The following is a 9,564-nucleotide window of genomic DNA, read 5'->3' as shown; positions in this document are numbered from 1 at the left end:
GTTTAATGCTTTTCTCATGATTTCACTACCTATTAACCATCACTTTGATATCACTATAAGTGGTAATGGAATTATTATTTAAATGCGTGAATTACAAAATAAGTTCCATAGATATCTCAATGGCTTTCATGCAATAATAGTTCTCAAAATATTGTAACAGGTGTGGCTATTGATCATTTATGTTGTTTGAATGCAGATTTATTAATCACGTCACCACAGGATTGATGATGGTGATAATAATAATAGTAATATTTTGGCCTTGCTGAATAATAAAAGCTTTCATTGAATGACAGACAGAAATAAAAATTTACAAAAAATACATGGGAAAGAGCTAGATATAACTTGAAGTATACACCCTTGAGTCACTGCAGTATTAAACCAAGCATTAAGTTAAGAAAAGTATGTGTCTATATATACTTGTTTTGTCTAAACATCATGCTAATATCTTTTAGTTGTTATTTTGTTTAGAAAATCATCTCATAAAAGTTGATTAAAATTAAATTTTAATTTGTGCTTTGTTTTCTTTTAAAATAAGTTGCTCTTAGAAATATCTTAGTGTATGTAGTAGAAAAGGATATAAATTTTGGAATTACAAATCTGTGTTGGAAACTGATCTTATCTTTAACTGTGTGACTGTGGACAAGTAATTACCATCTTTTGGTTTTAATGCTTCAACCTTCAAATTGGGTATAATAAACCTTTTTTATAGGATTGAGCATTAAAATACAGTGGGCACATTGTAAATAGGTCATGCTATACATGTTAATGCATTTTTTCAGGACAAGGACCACACATACAGTGATCAATCTCTAGGACTTAATGCAGTAAAACATATGATGTGTATGCACGTGCTGACTGATGCTATTAATGCTGATCCCCACATCACTACATGATCAGAACAATAGGAGAAAATAAAAATAGCTAGTTAGCATTAAAATAACCTCGGCTTTAAAACTGCTTCTTTTATACAATAAATGGCTTTCATCTGCCTACGTAAAATGGTATCAATCTGTTGTTTTAATTCCGGTGCTATTTATCATAAAATGCAATATTATCTTCTTTTTCTTTTTTTAAATATATTTTATTCATTTTTTACAGAGAGGAAGGAAGAGGGATAGAGAGTTAGAAACATTGATGAGAGAGAAACATCGATCAGCTGCCTCCTGCACACCTACTACTGGGGATGTGCCCGCAACCTTATCTTATTTTTCTTAATGGAGATGTCTTAGATTAGGTTAAGTAGGATGTATAAAGAACCCCATCTAGAAATTTAGACTAAAAAATGTACAGTATTTTAAAATATGTTGTCCACATATAACTAATATTACCCAGTTCTGTATCTTTAAATTTCTGTAGTAAGCCTGTGCTCCTTACTAGATTAGATATCCCTAGGTCTATCCCTGGGAAGTATACTTCATGCTCTCCTTTCCCAGTGTAATTGGGTTATTAGCAAATGTTTCACGTTGTTGCCTCACTTACTAGTATTGCCTCAGCATTTTCTCCCAGAAAATCCTTCTTCATTTCTGAGGCTCTACTCAACCATGACCTTCCCGGGAGGTCTTTCTTTAGTGAGCCCACCTGTCTGGATTCTGTGCCTCTGTCCTCACGTCCTCCTTTGCATCTAGTGTATACCTCTCCCTGGACTGACATTATTGTTAGCTTGCCTATTGCTCTTACCACATTTTGATCTTTTTAGACTCTCCTTTGTTGTTGTTGTTTGGCCTATTCCCACTCGGCAGCTGGTATCTGGCACATTCCATGTTCACTAAGCGCCTGTTACATGACAAGAATGGAGGATTTAGTAAGAGAGGATGCGGTGTGCGTGACACTCCAACCCTACACAATGACCGTATGTCTCTCTGTCTGTTCCCTGTAATAATAATAGCTAACACCAACCACGCATCATGATGCCCTGCCATTGTGCCAGGGGTTTATGAGCATTGGTTTACTAATCCTGAGTAAAGCTCATATTGTCAGTGCTACTTCAGATCATCAAGGTCAGTGATCTTCAATGAGTCAGCCAAGGCTGCACTGCTTGCTTGGAACCCAAGGTAACCTGGTTCCAAAACGTATGCTCTTGCTCCCATGCTGTGATGACATCCTTCTTGTGTGGAAGCTTCGCAAATTCTGTGAACTTCCGCATTGATATCACATGACACAGAAGAGTTCTCTTCTACTTTGGTCCATATCACTTTATAAGATACAGTCCCACTGTAATTAGGAAAAACAAACAGAAACAAGTTGAGGCCTTCAATCACATATTCCATCCATAGCTGTGCTTTTCACGCAACCTCATCAGAGAAATGAGGTATTTTGTTAATCAGGGAGTGATTGGCCCAAATGTCATTTGGTATTTTCTAGTTTACCAAAAAAAAAAAAAGTAAAAACTAGAATCACTGTCCTCACAGCTCCTACTAACCACTAGATAAAGCCCAATTTTTATGTGGTGTTTCCGAAGATCTGTTCAGAATCTTGTCGTTGACAATACTTTTGTTGTAATTTCATAAAGGTACAGGTAAAAGAATTTTTCTTTTCAGTTGTTGAAATTCTAGTAACCTGCTCTTGTTAACTTGTCCTTTAAAAAAATGCCTCAAGCCCCAGGTTTTCTTAAACACACACATACATGCACACACACCTTTATTGCATTTCAGAAATATATATAGTTATTTAGAGAGAAGGCATCTTTTCTTTGACATTTCTCAATCTTATTGAGCAATACCCAGAGAGGGAAACCAAAAGGCATTTGTCTTCAATGCAGTCATTTATAACCTGTTTGGATAATTGAACTGTCAGCTTGGCCCCAGCCAGGATCCCCTGGCCATTAGAACATTTGTTTGCTTTGTAGTAGTCACTGCTTTCATTTTAATATGCCTTGTTAGTGAAAATAACACTGCCTCAAAACTACTATTAACGAGAAAAATGCTCAGTGTTACCCATGAGAATAAACTGCCAAAAAATGTATATGTAATTGGAATGATAAGTAATCTGTCACCAAATCTGACATATCAGTTCTATTTCTCTTTGCAGAAATCTCCAGCCTGATTTTCTTATGCTTCAGCTATCTTTGTGATGTATAAATATTTTAAATTTTAATTTTCACATGTTTTGTAACCTGATTTGTCCCAGAATTCTTACAGCTGAATGGAAGTATAATGCATTTATGCAGTTCTAAGAATTATTTCTGCTTCTTTTGTTGGTAGATGTGTCCTTAAAAAAACAACACAGATAAACATATTCTATACAAGTGCATAGTCCCTTCTGAAACTTCTTTTTTTACAAATACATTCTGGGTTCAGTTTGATCATGGCTGAGATTGTTAAGGCAAGATGTCAAGAACTTTGGGGAGCACAAGTAGCTAATGTTGATTCAAATACACGAAGAATAGGCTCAGGTGCATTGCAGAAAGGGGATAATACAGTTGCAAGGTTGATCAGTCTGTAAGCAACAACATTAAACTGAATATATTACAAGACAGGCTTCCCCTGTACAGTCTGGAGAAAGAGCTGCTCTTTGTCTGGCTCCCATCCCCCTTGGACACTCGCTAAACAACACACCCTCTAGTTTTGTTGTTGGGAATTGCCCAAGTTGCAAAGACAAGGCTGGATTTCAACAGAAGAATAAAGCAAAGAAAATTAAATACAGCCTGCTTCTGTTGTTTAGGACAATTATTTTCTTTTTTCTTTATGACTCTCTACAGGAACATTAAAAAAGAGCTTCTTGCTTTTTGATTACACATATTTAACTGCTCAATGCATTCTTTTTAAAAATGTGCTTTATTGATTTTAGAGAGAGAGGAAGGGAGAAGGAGAGAAGGAGAGGAATAGGTCAGTTGCAAGCACCCTGACCTGGGCATGTGCCCTGACCAGGAATTGAACCTGCAACCTTTGGTGCATGGGACCACACTCAACTGACTGAGCCACACCAGCCAAGGCTTCATGCAGTCTTCGATGAATAGCTAATACCATGTAATACTTGAAATGACATAGTTTTTGTGTCTACTTATTAACATTTACATTTTATTGGCCCTCAAACAGCATTCCTAGGCCCCCTGGGAAGCTATATATGTGATATAACTTTTAGATTGGTAGGAAGGTAGTATTTGAACCTTCACCATCAAATCTTCCATAGTTTGTAGGGTATTATAAGCTCCTGGGTGCCATTTAAAAATGAAAAATTGTCCTAAAAAGAACACTTTATTCTTTTGAGACCAGATGATTTATAGATAAAAATCCAACTATATTAGCTACTTTGTAACATATTATTATTATTAACTAGAGGCCTGTTGCATGAAGAGATTCGTGCAATAGGCCTTCCTTTCCCCTGGCTGCTGGCACCAGTTTTCCTCCAGCACCCGGCACCCACGCCTTCGCTCTGGCCGGGCTCCAGCTGGAGCCGGCCCCGCAGCCGTGAGGCTTTCGCTGCTCCGCGGGCCCCATGCCATGAGGCTTCACTGCTCCTCCGGCCCCAGGGCTGTCAGGCTTCGCTCCACCCCTTGGAGCCTACGTATGCAAATTAATCATTATCTTTGTTAGGTTAATTTGCATACTCTCCTGATTGGCTGGTTAGTGTAGCGAAGGTATGGTCAATTTACATGTTTATCTATTATTAGGTAAGATAATCTTGGTGCTAATACTAATATAACATATTCAGTGAGCCTCTTTGAGAAATGCTATTTTTATTCATTTGTTTTTTGTTTTTACATTTATTGCTATTTATTTCATGCTGAATTTACTCCCGGGCCATAAGTGTTTGATTCCTCAGTTCCTCTGGGATATCTTTTTCTTCTGTGCAACCTCCTCTTCTGTTTTAGGAACAATCTGCTCTTTTCCAATAAGGATCATCTCACTGTGGCAGGGAGAGCTCACGTATGGGTTAACCCGCCCATGAGCTCTGTAAGTTCTGCACTGCATCTTGGGAGCTTTGTTCACCTGGATGTGCTCAATGACTAGAGAGTCTACATCTAAACCCTCAATGTCTGCATTACTTTCTGCATTTTTAAGCCTGTGCAGCTTAAAACAGTGCAGCACTGTTTTAGGTCACCAACCCTGTGTCCATCCCCACTTGTTTACCTGGGCACACCCACCAACTTCATCATTGTAACAACAGAATGGCACACATGGCTTCTGTAAAGTGACTTCCTTCAGATGCTCAGTGAGCTTTTGAATGCGCATACTCTTGCTGGCCTGGGCAGTCTCAAGAGTGTTCTTAAAGTGAACAGGAAGATTTGAATCTCTCAATTTGCACGATTTTGCAGGGGTTTCTGGGTCAAGTGACTAGTGAATCATTTTTAATGGTTACTTACAGGAATAGATATTTTTACTCTTTTAAAAAAACACAAATAGTAAAACTCATAGTTGCAACTACAAGATAGATGGAGATTCAGTCCAATTTCCCACAGGTCCATAAGAACTTTCATGAACATGTCTCCTTGAGAACTTGCAACTTAGCTGCCCAGATCCACTTTGAGATAAGTAATATACCCATTACTGAAGAGCATAGGTGAGTTTGGGGTTGCAAAAACTTTCATTAAAATTTTATTTTACCATTCTCTAGAGCAGTGATGGCAAACCTATGACACGCGTGTCAGAGGTGACACGCGAACTCATTTTTTTGGTTGATTTTTCTTTGTTAAATGGCATTTAAATATATAAAATAAATATCAAAAATATACATCTTTGTTTTACTATGGTTGCAAATATCAAAAAATTTCTATATGTGACACGGCACCAGAGTTAAGTTAGGGTTTTTCAAAATGCTGACACACCGAGCTCAAAAAGTTTGCCATCACTGCTCTAGAGCTTGGGACTTGCATAATACCTTACCATAAATGAATTATGCATGTCAGTTTCTATACGCAACTTATTATTATGTTTAGTCTCTAAACATATTTATAGCAGGGTTCTCATGAACTCATTATACTGTAAATATATTAAAAAGAAGTGTATCATGTCACTGATTGAGAATAACAATTATTAAGGAGGGTCAAATTTGTATGCATTACTCCATAACCCAAAGTCCCCAGCTGTCATTCACCATCAAAAGTTGAAATCATTCAAAAACGTAAAATAAAGACTTACTGAAATCTCTAGTACTTAGCCCCCAGACACTGTAAATTAAAGTTTAGGGCTTAGGGGGGTAAATTGATAAAGTTTAAACATTGAAAGTATCACATAAGAATGCAGCCTTTAATCTTCAGAACCAGAATCAAGTAATCCAAAGTAAAATTTTACTGCAGTTAAATTTCCTTTAATCCAGTTTTATATCATCCTGTATTGGGAGGCCCAACTCCACCCCCAGGTTTAGTTACTGCTAGAAAGACTCACAAAAATCAGCATAAAGTTTATTACAGCAAAAGGATAAAGAGTGAGTCCAACAAAGAATGAAGGTACATGGGGCAAAGTCCAGAGAAACCAGGGTCAAGCTTTCAAGAGCCTGCTCCTTGTGAAGTTACACACAGGACATGCTAATCCCTCCAGCATCAAATAGTGCTAACACACGTGCAGTATAATCTACTAGGGATGATCATTTGAAATTCAGTGCCCAAGGTTTTTATTGGGAGATGCTCGCCACAGAAAACTACCTGCTTTCCTCTCCCTTGTTTCAGTTCTATGCTTCCCAAGGTGCTGGAAATTCTGTCTAGAGTTGCCATGGCCATCCTGCTGATACTTCAGATCTCAGTTTCAGCATGACTTTCCCTAGAAAATTGTTCTTGATCCCAAAGTCTATGTTAGAGAACTATCTGTGTTTCTATCATAGGCTATGACTGCGTCTACCTTGATGTTTTCCATTCTGTAATTATTGACTATTATGCATGGCTCTACAAAATTTTAAGTCCCTTAAGAACAGCAGCCCTTTTGTACCTGGCATTTTTGTTCCAGACCGTATGGGTTCTAGCACAACATGGCTCTTAATACATACTTATTGAGTAAATCAATGGACATTTAAATAGCTGTTGTGTTGCTTCTGCTAAACAGGTCAATACAACTCAAAGTATTTTACTCTGTGCATGTATTTTTCCTCATACAATTTCATCCATGAAGCATGCTCTTATTTCTCCTTCTCTTCCTAAATTCTATAAATTTTCCAGTTCCTTTCCGTAGGGCCATGGTTGGCAAACCATGGCTCGTGAGCCACATGCGGCTCTTTGGACCCTTGAGTGTGGCTCTTCCACAAAATACCACGTGCGGGCGCGCACGTACAATGCAATTGAAACTTCGTGGCCCATGTGCAGAAGTCGGTATTTTGTGGAAGAGCCACACTCAAGGGACCAAAGAGCCGCATGTGGCTCGCGAGCCGCGGTTTGCCGAGCCGCAGTTTGATGACCACTGCCCTAGGGCCACCTACAGTAGTTCAGGAGGTAGTACTTCATCCACTGAACCATCCTCTTAAACTTTATAATCTATTGCCTTAATAATCTATGTTATACTTTTTTATTCTATGTTTTAGTAACTTTCCTTTCACTATAAAATACATGTTTATTTTGGAAATTAGAAAGTTTAAAGCAAAAAATGAAGTTTATTTTCTTACCTAAAGATGATCATTGTACTCATTTTAGAACTTTTTTGTCCATGTGAATATATATAATTAATAGTGACTTTCTATGGTTTTATGCTGCATGTTTTTTTTTCATTAATATGTATCATGTGTACTTTCCAGTTCACTATATAGTCTGTAAAGTATGGGAGCAAGGGAAGATGTAGATAGATAGTTCCTCACTTGAGATTCTCAATGTGGGTACCATATTTGCAAACTAGGCATGCTGGCAACCATCTTGATTCTGAATCACAGTGGGAATCTAAAAAGAGATCATGAATAGGTAAAATAAAACCTTATTTTTTGTGAAATGTAATCCTTTATACAGCTAAATTTGACTAAAAATTTCAAAGGGTAATCTCACAAATTCCATTAAGCCTCAAAAGGAGACTACAAAAACAAAATAGCTGAAATTGATAGCCATTGATATTAAAATTTCTGAGATTAACATAAATTGTTCTATTTGTTGCCTTTTGGATTCTTAAAAATCCACCAACACACCTCTCTCTCTCTCTCTCTCTCTCTCTCTCTCTCTCTCTCTCTCTCCCCTTTCTCTCATCCCTCCCTCTCTCAATAAATGGTAATGTATTACTGTTGTCATCATCATTATATTCTTCTCAATTGTTCCACACTGACTGAGGACATTCTTCTGGGTTTATATTTAAATCCCTGACTATCTTTGGAAAAATTAATTATTATGACCTGGATTAAGTAAAATAGACTTCATTATGAACTTGGGTTTTTGAATTCTCCCTTCTGTGTTAACCTTTGAATATTCCATGTGATGTCTAGGCTGCTCATCTATAGTCTGCAATTTAAATAATAAGGGCAAGGCTCTAGGGCAGCCCTGGGCAAACTACGGCCTGCGGGCCGGATCCGGCCCATTTGAAATGAATAAAACTAAAAAAAAAAAAAAAGACCGTACCCTTTTATGTAATGATGTTTACTTTGAATTTATATTAGTTCACACAAACACTCCATCCATGCTTTTGTTCCGGCCCTCCGGTCCAGTTTAAGAACCCATTGTGGCCCTTGAGTCAAAAAGTTTGCCCACCCCTGCTCTAGGGTCAGAGAACAGAGGCAGGGACTAGAGAAACAAAGAGATAGAAGGCAGAATTGCTAGCAATTAGAGTAATCAAATACTTGAGGTGCTCAAACATGGAAAGCATTTAGGTATTGACTCCTATTACTGTTCTTGGTAATGTTTCTGTACATAATTTGAACACAATGAGATTATCATAAGGAATATAAAATATCTTCATAAAGATTTTCCTCATTTCAAAAGTAATACATGATTGTGATTGAAGGTTTGCACAGTATAGAAATGTGGAAAGGAGTCAAAAACAAGCAACCATATTTTCCACACCCCGAAAGAGCCACAATCAATAGTTTGGTCACACTAGTCATTTTTTCCCATATTGCAGAATTTCATAAAAGGTGCTTGAATTTAAACCGAATGTTCATAAGATACAGCTTAGATTCAGGGAGCTGCAGGAGTAAAGCAAATGTTTATGCTTTGTTCAAAAAGTGTTTTTTTTCTAACTTTCCTAAAATGTCTCCCTTATTCCTGAAGGAATTCATTATCCTGCACTCCAGTCATTAAATAACATGATGTTTCAGATGTCCATCCGGGGCAGTTGGGGAGGCAAGAATCCTCTAACCTTCTCACTGGGCTTTCCCTGCAAACATCCCCCTGCAGTCGCTTCAAAGTTAACAAGTCAGAAGCTCCAGAGCACAGTTTGATGACATTTCTCTGAAACAGAGGTGCCTGTGAATTGAGCACAGGTCGAAGGTTAATAGCTGAACTAACTTCCCATTAGCAATGTTGTTTAAAACAATGTACTTGGTAACATGCTTGTCTTGTTCTTCATATGACGTAAATATAATAAGCTACTTTCTTATATCAGAAAAGCATCCTTTTCCTTTTCCTTTCTTTCTTATTTGAGGGTGGACAGGATGAAAGAGAATAAAGAGGGAACTAGATAAACTCCTACAGGCATCCATGTCCTTATATGATGGAAATGGAGCCGA

The 9,564-nt window shown here is 37.6% G+C and overlaps 1 pseudogene; it reads right to left on the bottom strand.

Annotated features, from left to right (window-relative positions):
* Positions 1 to 4,716: 4,716 nt before the first annotated feature.
* LOC111823243 lies at positions 4,717 to 5,285 on the bottom strand (annotated as a pseudogene).
* Between the last annotated feature and the right edge of the window lie 4,279 nt (positions 5,286 to 9,564).

The sequence above is a fragment of the Myotis lucifugus genome, unplaced genomic scaffold, assembly GCF_000147115.1.
Source record: "Myotis lucifugus unplaced genomic scaffold, Myoluc2.0 scaffold_429, whole genome shotgun sequence".
Lineage (NCBI taxonomy): Eukaryota > Metazoa > Chordata > Mammalia > Chiroptera > Vespertilionidae > Myotis > Myotis lucifugus.
Note: the sequence above shows the minus strand (reverse complement) of the source record. Positions and strands in the feature narration are given on the sequence as shown.